This window comes from Cavia porcellus, unplaced genomic scaffold, assembly GCF_034190915.1.
Source record: "Cavia porcellus strain 051 isolate PalLab524CR breed Dunkin Hartley unplaced genomic scaffold, mCavPor4.1 scaffold_6, whole genome shotgun sequence".
In the NCBI taxonomy this organism is placed as follows: Eukaryota; Metazoa; Chordata; class Mammalia; order Rodentia; family Caviidae; genus Cavia; species Cavia porcellus.
The window spans coordinates 5179326-5198655 of record NW_026947489.1 but is presented as its reverse complement, the minus strand read 5'-3'; the positions used below and the strand labels follow the sequence as shown (position 1 = coordinate 5198655).

Genomic DNA, 19330 nt, shown 5'->3' with positions numbered 1-19330 from the left:
GTTTCAGATTTTATTTTATGATTCTCTTTATCAACTAGTAGGGGGAGGTCTGATAACTTGAAAACACAGTTGTTATAACTAAAATTGAGAATGTGACGGCCTTGGATATTTGAAGGAATAGCAGGAAGATGGTGGGCAGAGGGTGTACAAAGGAAGAGGAGGTTCTGAAGACAATGAGAGATACCTAAGGTCAAAGAAAAGGGTTTACAAATGTGTTATGCGCACCGAGGTAGCAATTATTTTTCATTTGTTTCAGTGTGTGCTCTAGTTAGATCTCCCTGTGAGAGATGCTGGATGAAAACCCAGAGTCTCACCTCTGAAATAGGACAATTCAGCTCCATCCTCAGCTGCATGCACTCCTTAAACTCTTCTGATGTAGGCCTGGCTGCCCAGCTGTGCTTCTGAGGACCCACAGCGCCATCTAGCAGCCAACAAAACTGGGGCCCCGAGACCAGCATCCCCAAGGCAGAGAAAAGATGGAGGTTCAAGAACCAGGCCTCACTGTGTGCATTTGAGCACCTGTTTTCTCAACACCTTCCTTAAACAACTGAAATAAAGCATAGGACTGCTCCAGGGTGACACAGTCAGCATTCCATGTGACGACACACGGCCTGCCCACACTTTCCTGTCCATTCCCACACTATTACAATCAGGAAGCTACAGGTATCTTATCATAGACAGTTCATGTTTGTGAAGTTAGTTCAGTTGACTTTGTACTGTATTACATTTAGCCAATCAACGGGATTCATATAAAGTTTCTCTTTATCTCTTGATGGGTTTTTCTATGCATGGCATCCCTCAAGAAAAAGGTCCCATGTGCCAGTGTGATAGAGCCATACCAACAACAATCATAGATCTGGATGGGCACCATGATCCCCAGGACAAGCACCATTTCTGTGTCCAGGCTGTGTAGTGGGAGGTCACACAGTGCACACTCTGCCGGCAGTCTATAGGTGCAAAGGCCCTGCGACAGGCAGAAATGCTACAAGTGCAGTCACTGCAACAGGAGATGACCTTGTGTCATACTTATATCGGCTATGGAGTCCCTTAAAAAGGCTCCTGGATGTTCGGGCACAGTGGCACATGCCTGCAATCCGAGCACTTAACAGGATGAGGCAGGAGGAACTTTGCAATTTCTTTTATTTAAGGAGAAAAAGAAAAAATAGAAAAAGGGTACAAGTTATACAGTATTTCAGAAAAAATAAACTCCAGGAAATCACTAGTTAATAGATTACATATTGTCATATTAGAAATCATTGTTCAAGTTACAAAATTAAAGCATATAAAGTGGACTTTCAAACAGTGAGACTGCAAACAGTTCTGTTCAATGATCCAGCAAAACTCAGTAATATGGTTATCTAACTTATACACTTAAATATACATGTAGTTATATCCTTCAGAGCAATTTCTTTTCCTCCCTTTTGTACAATGACAATTACACATTTTGGGTTTTATTACTCCCACAGTTCTTATTACTTTTTCTTGAATAGAGTAAAACCAAATGTGACATAGCATAACAGAGTCAGTCAAATCAAAAGGATGGACATAATACATCATATAAAAATAAAATACAAGGTGATGTACAATGATTACCATACTGCCTCTTGCTATCTTAAAAACAATTCCTATATCACCAGGTATAATAAAATTGAACAAAACAGCAAAGAACAAAACCAATAAAACCAAAACATTGGACACATAATAGGACTTCAAAGAAGATAATAGTCAACCAGAATGGGCGTCATAATGAATCTTATTGTCTTCACAGTTGTTGCCTATACTTTCGAAATTGGTACTATCAAGCAAAACAAAATAGAGGAAAATCAGTCAAAACAAGATGGTGAGAGCAATGCAGGGTTTCAAATCAAGTTAATAGGAAATCAAAGTGGGTTACTATAATATATACTGCTATTTTTATTTATTTTCCCTTAATTAAAAAGATAAAAAAGTAAATAATGAAAAGGAGATTGAGATAAAAGAGGGCATAAAAACAAAACAGTGCAGGTCAAAGCATAAGCATTTAAGCAAAATAGTGTTTCACCACAAGATATCCCGACATAAAATTAGTTATAATAGCGTCTCTTTCCTTGAAATCTTTGAGTATAATTTTGTATGATCTATCATCAAACATTCCAAGGCACTGTAAAACGATTCAAGAGAATGACAGTATTAAAGGGTATTTAGAATCAGCTAACAGAACATGAACAATGGTTTCTGTATAATCTCCTTGTCTATAAAATTTTTTGTTTATATTATCACATATGATAAAATCCAGTAAGATACAACATGTTAAGACCAAGACAGAAGAACAAAAGCTTGATGGGACTTCAAAACAAGATGATATTAAATCAACGCTACCTATTATGATGTCTTGTTTTCTCCAAAATGGCTATTCCTACCATCCAGCCTTCTCTGCCTCATTTCTGTTGAGCTCTTTTTGTGTCATTAGTTGTCAGTTTATCCTCTACATTTCAATTTCTGCTCCATTCATTGTGGCCTCTCTGTCACTGGCTCTGGAATCTTGGTATTTTTCTTTTTTAGAGTACCCTGCAGTATTCTCTGTAGAGTCGAATTGGTGGTTGCAAATTCCCCTAGTTCCTCTTTATCCTGGAAGCACCTTGTTTTTCCATCAATTTCTAGGGACAGTTTTGCAGGATATATCAGTCTTTGGCTGGAGGTTATTATCTTTCAAAGCTTGAATTATTTCCCCCCATGCTCTTCATGATTTGATTGTTTGTGCCGAGAAGTCTGCTGTAATTCTGATGGGTGTTCCCTTGTAAGTGATCTGTTTCTTGTCTCTGACAGCTTTTAATATTCTGTTCTTATATTGGTTTTCTGGAATTTTGATTGTTATACGCCTGGGTATAGCTCTGTTTGGGTTGCAGGTGCCTGGGACCCTGTGTGCCTCATACATCTGAGTATCTTTACCTTTTGCTAAATTAGGGAAATTCTCCTGGATTATTTATGTGAGTAGCTTTTGTAGTTCACTTGTTTGTGTCCCTACTTCTTCTTTTATGTTCTTAATCCTTAAGTTATGGATCCTCTTATCATCTTCTTGTCTTTGTATTATTGCTCTTTGTTTCTTTGTTATTTTTAAGAAGTTTTCCATTTCATTCTCCCATATTACAACTCTGCCCTGCAGTTCAGATAGTCTATCCTCAGTTTCTTTCAAGCTGTTATGTCAGTTTTCGATAGACTTCTTAGTATCTTGGTAGTCCCTTTGAGCCTGCTTCACGTATTCTATGCTATCTCTGTTATCTCCTTCGCACAATTCTCCCCTCTTTTTCTGTTCTTCCATTCCACCATCTGTTTTTTCTTGGGTGGTGCTTAGCATTTCTCTAACTATTCTGCATACTTCTAGCTTCAGGTCATTGATAACTTCATTCCTGAACTGATCTATGAGGCTCTCTATATGGCGCTTTATGTCTATTGGTGCGGTGTCCGCTATTACCTGTTTCTCAGAATTGGGGGCCGAGGAGACTTTCTTGTTGCTGCCTCTTCCCATATTCTCTGTTCTTTATATATACAAGCTTACATAGAAGGCTCAGCTTCCCTCCCTGTCAGCCACAGCCTGATCGAATTGGGCGGGTTAGGTGTTCCCGCCCACCGCAGCGAACCAGAAAGTTCCAGACCAGGCAGCCTATGTGGGGCCCACCCCTCCCGGCCACCATCAGGCTCTGAGATCTGGGTTGGGCCAGCCCACTGGGTCCACCAGCAGCATCATGCAGGCTAGGCACCCCTCACCAATCCCGCGTGAGAGGGGGATGTGTGGCTGGAGTCGTCACCGCGCCCTGCTCCCGCAGGATTGCCTGGGCCCAGAATGACCTCCGCTGGAGTCAAACTCTGGTAGAGTGTCAGTTTCTCTCACTGACCTCACCACAAGCCAGTGCACGACTCCCTGCCCATCCTGTTTTCGACTTCGTTCGCAGACCCTCATTCTCAGAGCTTCTGTACATCTCTCTCCTTGCCGAGCTGACATAGAGGCAGCTGATGCGCGGCAGGAAACCCAAATCGTGGCTTCCAATGGCTCAGGCTCCAGCCTCCACACTGAGGCTTTTCTGTTCCTGTTTTAGCACCAGGACTGCATTCTAAGTTGGTTTCTCTCAGCCCAGTTCGTTCCAGAGTCAGCAGAACATATATCCACCGGCTTATGTCTCCTTACTCCGCACCCTTCCTGACTTCTGAGCCGAGTCTTTCAGAGAGCCTCCATAGTAGCTGTTATCTGTCCGCCACGTTCTCCCGGAAGTTCTCAACTTAGTTTTCAATTAACTAGCTTAACTTTAATCTACAAATGTTGGAAAGTGGCAGAATGAAACAGCATTCTGGCTGCCACAACTCTAGTTACCCTGTTACCACTACTGAATTCTGTGTTTTCCTGGTAAGCAACAAAATACAAGAATATCACTCAGAAACTGATGGACCTCAGACAGTGATGGTGAACCTTCTAGAAACCCAGGCCCCAAACTGCAACTCAGAACACATTCATTCATCTCAGCATGCCAACACTGCAACTAAGCCAGAATACACAGGTTTTAATTTACAAACAACTCAGACATTAAAAGCAAAACATAATAGCAGAGATTCTCTTGAAACGCACAGCACCTTGCAGCATGTGTGGCATAGGTTCACCAACACTGACTGATCATCTTGTCAAATACTTTTAGGGACAAGGAACAAATATAATTTCCCAAAGCATAAACTGCTGTGACATATACCAAAATACTACAGTAGCCTTTGATTCACTGGCACATTAAGTAGATTTAATCAACACTATGGAGAGGCCAACAGAATTGCACAGCACAAAGATCTAAGTAAGGTTAGTAATACTACCAGCAGCAGTCGTTTTGTTTTGTTTTGTTTACCAAAAGCACTCTTATGCCACACAATGGTTGATGACACTAAAAAAATGTGAAAAGCTAACAGTGGATGCATGTATGTACAGACCCAGGACCCTGAGACCTCATCCTGAGTATAAATACTATTACCTGGGGAACGGGGATGTACTACAGCACCAAGGCAACAGCTCAGCAAGGGCAAGGCTGTGAGTTCGATTCCTGGTGCAAATAAATGTCAATAAATTAATAAATAAACATACACCGTAATCTTTCTTGACACCTACAGTGTCACACATATTAGATTAATTCCCAGCTCATGGAGTATTACAGCTCATTGCAAAGACAAGAAAATGAAGGTTTACAGTCTTAACCAGAGAGAGTAGAGGGGAAAAGAAGACTATGAGTGGATGTAGGAATTCCCGCCTTACCACTCAGTGACTTAGAGATGCAGCTCAGCACCAGAAAGGTGCTCCTGGGAGCCCAGGAAGCCCGGCGCATATACAGTAGGAAGCAGCCCTTGATTCCTGGTTCCTCGGTCCTTTGTATCCTTGATGAGAGGATGCAAGCAACAGGTAGGATGTGCAAAACACAAATCTTGCTTGTTATGAAGCAGGGAAGGAGGAACTGTACCCTCAAGGGAGGAGGCGATCCATGCCACCAAGCCCTCAGTGCAGAGTGTAAGCCTTCAGTGTCCTGTGCAAGTCTGGATGCATTTTAACATTTGCAAAGGTAGCTGGAATAGTTATGATGCTTATCAACACTTTTACCTAGAAGTGTAATTTGGAACTGCAAAATGTTTCTCAGCCTCTTTTACATGGTCAGTGTTTCCTTAGGGGCTTTATTTATAAGGAATTTGAAAAAGATAAGTTTTTTTTTTATTTAAACCAGATCCCAGCTAAGGCAGCAGGGACTTTAAAATGACGTTCCACTTGCTGTTACAATTGGGCTGTGGGCTATGCAAGCAAGGAATAGAATAGGCCTAGTTCTGAGTTTGGGGCCGGTGTCCAGGTATCAGAAGGAATATGCATGATCAGTAATCTTAGCACGTCGCTATGCTTGTGAGGTCACATTCAGTCCAAGACCTCATGCATGACTGTAAATGAGCTACACATTAAAGTCTTTCTGGAATTAACTGTCAGTGACTGCCGCTTGGAAACCCCAACCCACTCTTCAGGTCTTTTCAAGGCTAATGACTGCAAGACAGTGCCATGTCGCCTGCCCACACACATCTATGAGAGCTGAGGAGACACACGTCCTCCAATGGACACAGCCTTCCCTCTAATTCATCCCCCTGCATGCCCATGCCTTCCAATCCTGGGATCATGTCTCTGCCCTACACTGACCATAAAGGGGTTTGCTCTTGTTACTTTTGCATAAAGTGAGACCTGACCCTGTTGAATGCAGCGGTTTTTTAAGTGTTTTGGCTAATAGCCAATGGCAAGGGTGAACTTCCATTGTGAGGAAGGCAGCACAGAGCATCACAGTGCTGACCACTAGGACAGGGCTCCTAGCAGTTCTGCATCTCACACTGCAGTTTCACCGGGTCCCTGGGTCTGGAAGACAAAATACACTGCACCCAACAGTGGAAATGTGTCAGATCTACTGCAGATAGGGAGCAAGGGGCAATGGCAGCTTCTTCTCTGAGCAGGATCTGTTGGAGACAGGGCCCCTGAGACTAAATCAATCTCCGCAACTGCTCAGGTAGGAAGTTTGAACTGCAGGGGCATCATTTCACACAAATGCCCGCTTTGCTCTAATTAAAGGGGCTTAGCAGGCAACCTCTAAAGCTAGCTGTGTTTTGTGATTTATCATTACATTTAAAAGCTCTGTAGCGCAGAGCCCATTATTTTTAGACAGATTCTTACTGTTAACTGTTTTATCTTTTGTGATTATTTTCCTAACTTAACTGTATGAGAACTGCACTGAAATGGTCCTTGGAGGATCCTGGGGGAAACAATTTCTGATAATACAAAACAATAAATAATTGAAAGCATGCAAATTAGGCCTGGGAAAGTCAAAAGACGAGAATACAGGGAGACACCTCGGCCTAACAGAGACTTCGCAGGAGATTGTGGTTTATCCCTTGTCCAAGTTTTCAGATTCTATCAATTTTGTGGTTCTATTCAGCAGCTACTGTGGGCAGGTCTGATTACTGCAGAACACAGCTGGTGGAACAGTAAACTGAGAATGTGAGGGCTTGTCCATTTGAAGGAAAAGCATGAAGCTGATGGGCCGATGGCACGCACACAAATGAAAAGCAGTGTCTGAGGACAATGAGAGACAGCTAAGACCGAAGAAAAGTGGCTACTAAACATATTAGGATCACCAAGGAGGCTGTTGTTCTTGTTTCTGTTATTGTTTTTGTTTCTTTGTTTGCTCTAGTGAGACCTCCCTGTGAGAGATCCTGGATGAAAACCCAAACTCTCCCTTTGAAAGAGGACAAGTCACCTGCATCCCCAGTTGCATTCACTCCTTAAACTCTCAGGGTAGGCCTGGCTGCCCAGTTGTGCTTCTTGAGAACCCACAGTGCCATCTAGCAGCCAACACAACCAGGGCCCAATGACCAGATTCATCAAAGCTAATAAAACATAGAGGTTTTTGAGCAACCTTTTTTTAAAAAAAAATTATTTCAACCTGTGAAGCAGAGCATACAACTGATCTAGGGGTGACACGAGTCAAGATTCCATGTGAAGACATGTGAAACCAGGGTGCCCATTTTTCCTGTCCGTTCCCAACATTGACAAAGAGGAAGCTACACACATATTTTATCATAGACAGTTCATGTTTCTGAAGTGAGCTGACTTTATAATGTAATACATTTACTCAGGCACAGGATTGGTGGAACTTGCTCATCAGTCACAGGGTAGATATTTCTATGCTTGGAATCCCATATTCCAGTGAGACAGAGCTGCACCTGGAGCAAATATAGATCTGGAGTGGCACCAGGGTTTGCAGGGAAAGCACCGTTTCTGTGTCACCATGTGCTGTGGGAAGGTCACCAAGCAGATGCTCTGCCTGCATTTGGAAGGTGCAAAGGCCCTGGTGCAGGCAGATCTGCTACAGTTGTGGCATTTCCAGCATTAGTTATTCTTTAGTGGTGCTGAGATCACATACGGACTTTCTTTAAAATTCCCCTGGGAGCCAGGGCATGAGGGAGTATTCCTGCAATTCCAGCACTTGTGAGGATGAGGCAGGAGGATCTTTGCAAGTTTAAGACCAGTCTGGGCTCCAAAGCAAGCCACAGGCCAGACTGAACTGTATACTCGGACCTCACACGGCAAAAAAATTACCAACATTTGGCTTTTTAGTGAGAATTTGAGGGACACTGAGATTAACCGCAGTAATCTCAGTGATCTGTGGCAGGAAATTTTAGGAGGCTTAATGATGGGGTTTTGGCATGGGTATTGTTGGAGGTGTTTAGCCAGTTTGACTTTGAAACTCAAATAAAACAGAGTTGTGCTGAATAATTTTACAATGTTTCATTTGGCCAGAAGAAACCTTTGATAAATTTGGAGTCTGCAAAGATGGAGCAGAAAGAAACTTGATTGCTAAAAATATTAATATTTATTAAGAGCCAGGTAGTTTACAAGAGAACAATAGGAAACAAACCTTCAGGAAATATGAGGAACCAGTGTGGCCCTTCCCTTTGTAGGTGAAATCTTGCAAAGCCATAAAGACTTTGCTTGAGTGAGAGCCCCAAGGCACCATGCTGGAAAGGAGTCCCAGAAAGAATGGAACCCCTGGGACTCAGTGGGCCGCAGGCCCTTGGAGGTCCTTGGAGGCTGCCCAGCTCCGCTGCTCCCACAAACACTGGCAACATTCACATGTGCTTTCCTTAGGTGCATGCAGAATGACTTGGGATTGCCAGCGTTGTGAGTTACTGCAACTCCATGGCCAACAGGATACGTTGGGGGGAAATACTGTGTTCTGGTCCCAAAGATGCCAATCAACAATTTGCTCAACTTTTTAATACTGAGTTCTTCCAGACTTACAGTTTTTATTTTGGCTTGTAAATCAGGCACACTCTTAAGTATGGGCTACTTGCAAAGCTGAGTTAGGACAATCACTGACTACAGATCTGAAAACCTGGTGGGAAACAGTGCATCCCAAGGATATTATCTGGGGAGGGACTTGAGATGCGTATTTGGTATCTGACCAAAATGTGTCTGATATCCAGTTGTACCAGATGATTTTCTGACCAGCTGCACTGGATAACTACAGAAATACTGTGCACTGCAGTGATGTTATCTCAAAGCAGGTGAGCTTTGAGTTAACAAAATGTAGTCAGCCATTTGGAGCCAAAAAGAGTGCACCAACTGTGAGTCAAAACCTTTGTCTGTAAGCAGAGACCTCAGTGCTGTCATTTTCCCAACATGCCACAGTACAGCAGTTATTCCCATGTTACATATAGTGTGCTAGGCATTAACAGTGATATGCAAACAATCCCAGAGGCCCAGGAAAATGTGCCTCTGCTACACATCACTACTGTACTGTGACATTATGTGATGTTTATGCCTCTCCAGATTTACATACTTGGCTGTTGTTCTACAACCCAGGAACAACTACTGGGAGCTTTTCCATGTAGCCTCTAATACCTCTTTGGTTAAATGCTCAGGGAGAGTTAGACAGTGTAGGTGCCCAGCTAAAATGCAAGGGCCCCTTTCCTGCCTCATTCCCAGCTGTGACAGGACACTCCACCTCAGACACTGCTGACATTCTGTGGTGCAAAAGTCAAAATGTCATTGCAAAGGCACTACACAGTTAAAACCACAGTCATTGTCACTTTTGATGGCCAAAGGCCCCCTCTACAAGTAGATAACCACTGTATTCAGAAAAAGCCTAAGAACTTCCCAATAGCATCAGTTTTCTTTGCCACAGGAGTAACAGGAATGCAAAACACCGTCATGTGGGTGTGGATGCCAATATCTAAGCACCTAGGAAAAGTTTGCATTGCACCCATGCTTCTCTACTAATAGAGAATTTCTATATTGTCCATGCTGGCTCTACACAGGTAACCTGAAGGGATTATCCTACATTGTCCTCTCTGGGACTAAATCGACAGCTGAGTGATACTGTAGCTAGCACCCACTTTTACTGAAAAATCTTGGAGTTCTATCTGGTTCTGATGTGGGCTGAGTTTTCTTGGTTCCATTGCCAAGTATACCATTTGATCTGAGCTACTAGGGTTTGCATTCTCCTTTTATCAAATAAGTACATCAGCCAGGCTGCTTCAGACATCTCTGGTCTTCTTCTAAAGGTGTCCTCATAGTACCAAGTATTCAAATGTACGAGAGTCAAAAGTGCACATATTGGCTCCGGAGCCAGCCTTAGGGACTGTGAGAGTGATCACTTCCCAAGTTATCACACCCCAACAATAAATAGCAGGGACATTCTCAGAGACAAGGGACAATCTGGCTCAGTCTGTTAGCAAGTAGCCACATCCTGATAGAGTGACAAACAAACCCCTCACTTCCTTGGTCCTTGCATCTTTATGCAACTGATGTGAGGATTCACTCAAATACAGAAGCCTTAAAGAAACATGAGAATCATTTATTATAAAGCAGATAAAGCCCCAATCACATCAACCCATAGGCACTGGGACACTGAGTGCAGGATTTGATACATTTTCATCTAGGCACAGATTACTCCTGGTTAGGGAACTAGAATAATTATACTACTTGTTAATTTCTCAGAGGCTTTAATCATGTGTCAAATTTACAAAAGAAAATTTCACATAGATAAATTCTGAATCTAAACCAGGTCCTACCCAAATACAGGAGGACCTTTAAACAATATTTTCTTTCCTGCTGTCATTTGGCTCCAGCTATGCAAGCAAGGAGCATCCAAAGGAACCTGTACAATGTGTACCCTTAAAAGGTCCTTGCACTTTGTGGGGCCACTTTAGGCTAAGATACAAAAATGATTATAAATGTATTATATTATAGAATTTGTCTGTAATCAAGTGCCAATGCATGCTGTTTTAGATCCTCCACCAATCCCACAGATCTATTGTCTATCTGCCTATGGTTCCCCTCTCAAGGGTTGGGACCCTAAAACAATGTAAGGTATCGGGGTGCCGAGTTATTCTGACTGATTCCTGCTGAGGATGGACATCAAGGGGAAGGAGTTAGGGTCCCTTCTCTTGCTCACTTTCAGGTCCAGAGGCTATGGCAGGGTGTGCAACATACATGATGGGTGAGCATGGAGCAGAGCCATCCGCACATAGACAGACTATAAATTAGAAGAAAAAGGTCAGACATAATTTTACCATAAGTGGTACAACTAAAAGAAGTATAAGAACAATTGCAAAAATACTTATCAGCCATATCCATTCAGAGGTATTACAGAGCAAATGCCGCAGCCCTTCCTTGAAGCTGTTCAGACCTGGACTTCTGGGCTGGCCTGAGGCAGGTACACACAGCACTCGTTCTTGAGGACAGCACAGCTCCCACTTTTTGCTGCTTTCACTGCATCCAGTGCCGTCTGATATTGGAGTTCTGCCTTGTTCATAAGATGGACTTCAAAATCTAGCAAAGAGATCTCTTTGGCTGTGTGATTAAAGGTTTTATCAAGATACTGAGACAGAGAATCTACGTGCCAAACAACAGTCTAATCCCACAGAGTGGGTAGAATTAGAAGACAGGCCATTAGGTTGTTGGAACTCACTGCAGGTCCTGCGGTGAGGTGACACAGATACGTTGGCAGGTTGATGCAGAGCTTTAGTCCACCGCCCTTGCAACCAAGGAAAACACAAAGTGAATCGGCCAATCCAGCCAGGGGGCAACCAGGGCCATAGATACCTACCACAAAGCCACTGGGTGCCATTAGGGGCAGCTCAACACATTCGAGGCCTACAGGACCAATCAGTAGCTAACCAATCCTCTGCCTATAAAATGATAGTGTGCTCGCACTCATCTGAGGGGATCCAGCCCAGGAATCTGGAAGTGGAAGCCAAGAAAGAATGTGGGTGGTTGTGTTGTTGCCAGCAGAGTGGAGCTACCTGGCTAAGGCATCCCAGAGATGGGGTGAGCCACAGCTGCTCATCCCATATTGATAACAGCCGTCTTTGTAATGATTGTTTTTGTCTCTGATCACAGGGAGTTTCATATCATTCAAAAGAAAAGAGTTAGATAATCTTTTAAGGATGGCCTCAGTTTCATATTTGAAGTTTCTCCCATGTGCCTCCTGGTTCAAGGTCATATTGATGGGCCACAGGGATACGTCTGCATGAGTGGCTCTGCGTAATACCATAGACTCAGCTTGTGCCTCATGGATATAGCCCTGTAGCTTCCTCCAGTCATTGCCCTGAAGTGGTGAGAACCACCATGGCAATTGGGAGGTGTTGCAAGTGGGGCGCAGCCCACAAACCCAGCTCAGGTGATGCCTGGCATCCTGGGCATATTGTCTGGCCTAGATAAAAAAGGAATTCAATTCATCTTCAGTATGACCAATTTGGAACAAAATCTCTAACAGGAGTAAGACAAAAAACATGTTTAAGCAAGATGTTCCAACTAAATTCTTAGTTGTGTAAGGCCCTTTATAGAACCACCATGGGAACCTCTAGCTCTTCCGAGCACAATGGGCATCAGTGGCAGAAGGATTAGAAGACCCAAAGCACAGAGAGCTCTTTGTACAAGGTGTAGTGAGGAAGTTAAGTACTTACTTAACTGAAGGGGACGTGAATGAGTGTTTGCTAGTTGTTCACTTCGCCAGGAACTGTGCTATCTCTGGAAGATCATGTGACAACACCTAGAAGGCTTGTGACAACACCTAGAATCAGAATTCTTGTGTTACCTGATGGAATATGTAAGATAAGTAGCAAGATAGCACTTTACGTGGGCGGTTGGTCCGTGTCCATGGCCATGGTGTGGCTGAGTGCTGAGGAGCAGAGTGCTAGGCTTTTCCGATTGGCACATTTATGGGTGTGGCATTTCTGACCAAAAGGAAAATGGTATAAAAGCAATTTGTTCCATTTCCACATGGAAAATATTTAAATACGGGAAAACACAAACATTACATCAGCAGTTTGTCACACTTAAAATATTAACTCATCTTACCACATGCAAACTACACCTTAATGTATACATCATTTTAGTTTTATTAAATAGCTTCAAATTAATCTGGATGTGTTGGAGAGAGGCTAATTGAAAGACCATGTAAACTGGGACAAACTCCCCAATGCCACTACTGACTTCTGTGTTCTCCTGGTAACCAACGTTCAACTCAGAGCACTCTCAGGAACTGATGGACCTCAGGCAGCTGTGAGGAACCTTCTAGAAACCCAGGGCCCAAACTCTGACCGAGAACCCTATCATTCATCCCAGCATGGCAACACTATGACTAAGCCTGTTTACAAAGGTTTTAATTCACAAACAATAACTCAAACATAAAAAATAAAATATAATGACAGAGCATCCCTTGAAACACCACTCAAGCTGAAGCCTGTGTGCCGTAGGTTCACCAACAAAGACTGAGCATCTTTTCAAATACCTTTAAGAACAGGGAATTAACACTAATTTCCAAAAATATAAAGTCATGTGACATGTAAAAATTTTACAGCAGCCTTGATTCATTGACACATAGAACAGATTCCATTGAGGCTGTGTGCAGAAGCCAGAGCACTCACAAAGCCGACTGATCAAAGTAAGGCTAGCAAAACCAATAAGCACTGTGTGTTTGTAATCAAAACCACTCTCACCCCTTTCAATAGTCCATGAGACAACAAAAGAAAACTGTAAAAACCTAGGAACATATGCCTGCAAATACAAACACAGCAGACTGAGACATCGCACTGAGTATCAATTATCTTACTAGAGGTGGGATACCCTTCAGCAGCACAGCACCTGCTCAGTGAGCCTGTGAAAAAAATTACTAAAAAAGATAAATAAATGAATGAAATCATCTTTCCTGAAGTAAACAGTCTCACATGTCTCAGAAAAAATCCAAGCTCAGGGACTTCTGCAGCCCACTGTGAAGTCAAGAAAAGGAAGGTGTATAGTGTTAACCAGAGAGAGTGGGGGAGGACAGAAAGACTAAGAATGGCTGTGGGAATTCCCACCTTACCACTCACTGACTTAGAGACGCAGCTCAGCACCAAAGAGGTGCTCTCAGGAAGCCCGGGAAGCCCGGGAAGCCCAGTCCTGATACAGGAGGAAGCAGACCCTTGATTCCTTGTTCTTCAGTCCTTCACATATTTGAAGAGAGGGTGTAGGCCACACGTAAGACGTGCAAAACACAGTCTTATTTGTTGGGAAGCAAGTAAGGAGGAGCTGCACCCTCAAGCGAGGAGGAGGGCAGTCCGGGCCGCCAAGGCTTCAGTGCCCAGTAAAACTCTGGATGCATTTTCATGTGTGCAAAGGGAGCTGGAATAGTTCTGATGCACATCAGCACATTCACCTACAAGTGTAATCTGGAACTGCACAATGTCTTTCTGCTCCTGTGAGATGCTCAGAGTGGATTGAGGGACTTTACTATGTAAAAATTTGAAAAAGACAAGTTTCTTGTTTAAACCATATCCCAGTTAAGGTAGGAGAGGCTTTAAAAAATATCCCCATTCCTGATACCATTGTGCTGTGGGCTATGCAAGCCAGAAACAGAATGTGCCTAATTCTGGAGTTCAGGGCCAGGTTCCTAGGTATCCCAAGGAATATGCACCACCAGTAACATTAAAACATCTCTGTTACGGGGTCACTGCAAATGAGCTGCACCTCGAAGTCTTTCTGTAAGAAACTGGCAGTGTGAGCTACATGGAAACCCAACCACCCATCAGGACCACCAGAGTCTAACCACTGCCTGACAGTGCCATGTCACCTGCTCACTCACATCCATGACAGTTGAGGAGACACGCATCCTCCTATGGACACAGCCTTCCCTCTAACTCATCCCCTGCATGTCCACACCCTCCATACACAGGATCATGTCTCTGCCCTTCACTCACTATAAAGGGGTTTGCTCTACTTACTTTTCCGTAAAGTGAGACCCGACCCTGTTGAGTGCACCAATCTTTTAAGCAGCTTCACTAATCACCAGTGCCAAGGGAGAGCTTTCATTGTGTGGAAGGCAGCACAGAGCATCACTGTGGGGACCACTGAGGACAGGGCTCCCGGCAGTTCTGCATCTCAGTTTCACCAGTTCCCTGGGTCTGGGAAGACACAGTGCACTGGCACCCAAAAGTGGAAATGCATTAGATGGACTGAAGATAGGGAGCAAGGGAAAAGGCAGCTTCTCTGAGAAAGATCTATTGGAGACAGGGGTCCCCGAGACTAAAAGAATCTCCCCAGCTGCTCCAACAGGCACAGTTTTAACTACAGGTGCCACTTATGACACAAATGCCCACTTTACTCATTTTAGGAGCTCTGCAAGCAACCTCTCCCAGGCTGTATATGTTTCCAAATTTATCATTTTATTTAAAAGATCTCTAGAGCGGAGCCAATTTTTTTGGCTAAAGTGTAATTTACCTATTTTATCTTTCATGACTCCTTTCATGACTTAAATGCATGAAAACTGCATTGAAATGCTCCTTGGACAATCCTTGGGGAAACAATTTCTGATTAAACCCCCCAAAAAGAACAACTGAAAGCATACAAATTACAGTTAGGAAAGTCAAAGAATGAGAACAGAGGGAGGCACCAGGGCCTAAAAGAGACTTCGTCAGGAGGTTAGTAAAGTTTTCAGGTTTTATCATTTTTGTGGTTGTATTCAGCAGCTACAGTGTGCAGGTCTGATTGCTTCAGAACAGGGCTGTTATGGCAATGTGACAAGATTATTAGGCCCTGTATATTTGAAGGGACTACATGAAGTTGATGGGCAGATGTCATAGAGAAAAGGAAAAACAGTGTCTGAGGTCAATGAGAGTCAGGTAGGGTCAAAGAAAAGTGGCTACAAAACGTGTTAGGGTCACCAAGGCAGCTGTTCTTGTTTGTTTGCTCTAGTTAGACCTCCGTGTGAATAATACTAGATCAAAACCCAAACTCTCCTCCTTGAGCATGGACAACTCAGCTCTATCCCCAGTTGCATTCACTCCTTACACTCTCAGGGTAGGCCTGGCTGCCCAGCTGTGCTCCTGAGGACACACAGCGCCATCTAGCAGAAAACAACACTGGGGCCCAATGTCCAGGATCATCAATGCTGGAAATGATGGAGGTTCAGGAACCAGGCCTTACAGTGTTCTTCTGGGCAAGATAGTATCTTTGAAAAATTTCTTTGAAAACCTGAAATACAGCATAGGACTATTCCAGTCAAGATTCTATGAAAACATGTGGGGATGACTGGCCTGCCCCCATTTTCCAGTCCATTTTCAAAGATGAAGCTACACCAATATCTTACCATAGATGGTTCAAGTTTGTGAAGTTATTTCAGTTGACTTTACAATGTATTACATTTACTCTGAGCAACCTGGTTGATATAAATTTTCTCTTCAGTCACTGGTGGATTTTTCTATGCATGGCATCCCTCAGGCTAAAGGTCCCATGTGCCCGTGGACAGAGCTGCTCCAGCAGCAAACATTGTTCTAGGTGGCCACCGTGGTCCCTAGGAAAAGCACCATTTCTGTGCCCAGCGTACATTTTGGGAGGTCACGTGGCGCACACTCTGCCTGCCGTCCGCAGACACAAAGGTCCTGGTTCTGCCATGTCCCACCTCTCCACTGGCTTTTTCAGCTCTGGACTCCCTTAAAATGACTCCTGAGAATGGAGTGTGTGGCACATGCCTGTTTTCCAGAATCTGGGTAGCTGATGCAGAAAGATCATTGCAAATTCAAGACCAACCCAGGCTATAGAGTGAGCTCAAGGCCAGCCTGAACTTCATACTGAGACCCTGTCTCAAAAAGACAAGAAAATTATCTACATTTTGCTCTTTTACTGAGATGTTGAGGGAGACTGTGATTAAGAGCAGTAAACGGAGTGATCTGTGCAAGGAAATTTGAATGGATTTAATGTTGAAGTGGTGGCAAGGGTATTGCTGGGAGGGCTTAGCCAGCTCTAACTTGAAATTCAAGAAAAAAAATAAAGTACTATTAAATACTTTTAAAATGTGTCCATCTGGCCAAAAATGAAGCTTTTATAAATTTGGGGCCTGCAAAGATGGAGCAGAGAAACCTGTTGCTAAAGCTTTAATATTTATTAAAAAACAAGTAATTTATAAGAGGGCAATACAAACGCTACCATCAGGAAATATGAGGAACCAGTAAAACCCTGTTATTTGCAGGTGCCAAGTTGCACCTTCATAAGGACATTGCTTGAGAGACAACTCCAGTGTGTCCTGATGGAAAGGGGTCCCAGGAAGAGTGTATCGCTGGGATTCAGTTCACCATGTGTGGTTACCCAGGCCCTGTGGGAGCCTTTGAGGCTGCACAGGCTCTTCTGCTCCCACACATACTGGCATCACCCACACTGTGCTTTCCTTAGGTGCATGCAGAATGACTTGGGATTGCCAGCCGTGTGAGGTACTGCGACTCCATGGGCCAACAGGACACATGAGTGTGTAATACTGCTTTCTGGTCCGAAGAGGCCTATCACCTATTTGTTCAACTTTTTCATACTGGGTAGTGCCAGAATCACAGTGTTTATTTTGGCTTACCAATCAGGCATTCTCTGAAGTACCACCTACTTCTAGGCTAAAGCAGGAAAATCACTAATTGTAGGTCTGAAAATCAGGCTGGGGAAGTATACATCCCAGGAATACTGTTTTGAAGGAAACTTTAGATACATATTTGGTATCAGACCGAAATGTCACTGATATCCAGTTGTACCAGATGATTTTTGTGCCCAGCTACCCTGGATAATTACATGGACAGTGTGGGCTTTAGTGACCTTATCTATAGTACGTGTGCTTTGTGTTAATAAATATCATCAGTCCTGTTTCCACAGCGTCAGGACAGGTAGAGGGCACCAACTGTGAGTCAAAAGTTTTCAGAGGAAATGTTAGGCCTCTATTGTATATACAGAGACTTGTGCTCTCTTTTTCCCTACATGGCACAGTTTAACGGTGATTCCCATATAACGTAAAGTGTAGTAGGCATTACAAGTAGTATCCAAAGGATCCGAAACCCAGGAAAATGTGTGTGTGCTACACATAACTGCTGTGCCCTTTTTCTGAGATTTCACATCTCCACATTTTCATACTCAGGTGTAGTCCTAGAACCCAGGAACAACTGCAGGGAGCTCCATGTAGCATGTAATACCTCTTTAGTTAAACGCCCAGACAAGGTAGGTGGCCAGCAGAAATGCAAGTGCCCCACTTTCGTGCCTCATGCCCAGCTGTGACAGAACACTCCACCTCAGACACTGCTGACATCTGTGGTGCAAAAAGTCAAAATGTCAGTGTAAAAGCATTTCACAGTTAAAACCACAGTCATCGTCAATTGATGAACAAAGTCCCAGTTACAAATATGTAATCACTGTGTACAGGAAAACCCTAACAACTTCCCAGTGTGTTCAGTTTTCATTGTCACAGGCAGTCCACATCCCAAAACCCTGTATGGAGGTAAGGATGCCAGGATCTGAGCAGCCAATAAAATTTCATTCAACCCTGCTTTTTTTCTAACTGACAAGGAATTTTTATATTGGTAAGGCTGACCCTGAAAGCTCAAGAGATTTTTCTGCCTTGGCCTCTCAAGAACCTAGATATACAGGTATGTGACCCTGTGCCTAGGACCCCCTTTTATTCATAAATATTACAATCCTATTCACCCCTAGTGTGGGGTGGGTGTCCTTGGTCCTATTGTTAAGTATACCCTTTCATCTCAGCCGCTTGGCTGAGATAAACACACTCGACAGCCTTCTTAAAAGTTCTCTGATCAGCTTCTGTAAGTGTCCAGCACACAATATTCATATCTATGAGAGGCAAAACAACACATTCTGCATCCAGAGTCAGCCATGGGGACTGTGAGAGCACTCACTTCCCAAGTTAACACACCCTAAAAATAAATAACAGGGACATTCTCAGAGACCAGGGACACTCTGCCTCAGTGTCTGAGTAAGAAGGTACGTCCTGATATAGCGAGAAACAAACGCCTTATTTCCTTGGTCCTTGCTTCTTTATGCCCTTGATATGAGGATTCACTCAAACACAAAAGCCACAAAGAAACACTGGAGTCATTTATTATAAAGCACATAAAGCAAGAATCACATCACCCAACAAACCCTGTGGCACTAAGTACAGGTTTCGATACATTTTCATCTATGTACAGATTATTGCTACTTATGGAACTAGGATAATTACACTGCTTATCAATGTTTTTACTTATACTTTACTGTGACATTGTAACATGCAGGTCTGTCCCTTTTGGATGGTCAGCATTTCCCCTGAGACTTTAAACATGTGTCGAATTATTCAAAAGAAAATGTAAGATAGATAAATTCTGAATCAAACCAGATCCCATCTCAATGCAAGAAGACCTTTAAAGAACATTCATTCCTGATGTCATTGGGCTCTGTTTATGTCAGCCAGGAGAATCAGAAGGAATTTGCACAATGAGTACCCTTAAGATGCCATCG

The 19330-nt window shown here is 43.3% G+C and overlaps 1 long non-coding RNA gene across 1 annotated transcript in view; it reads left to right on the top strand.

The window, feature by feature from the left end:
- The window catches only part of LOC101789269 (uncharacterized), an 872528-nt gene that overhangs the window by 379564 nt on the left and 473634 nt on the right, over positions 1 to 19330 (top strand). The window lies entirely within an intron of this gene.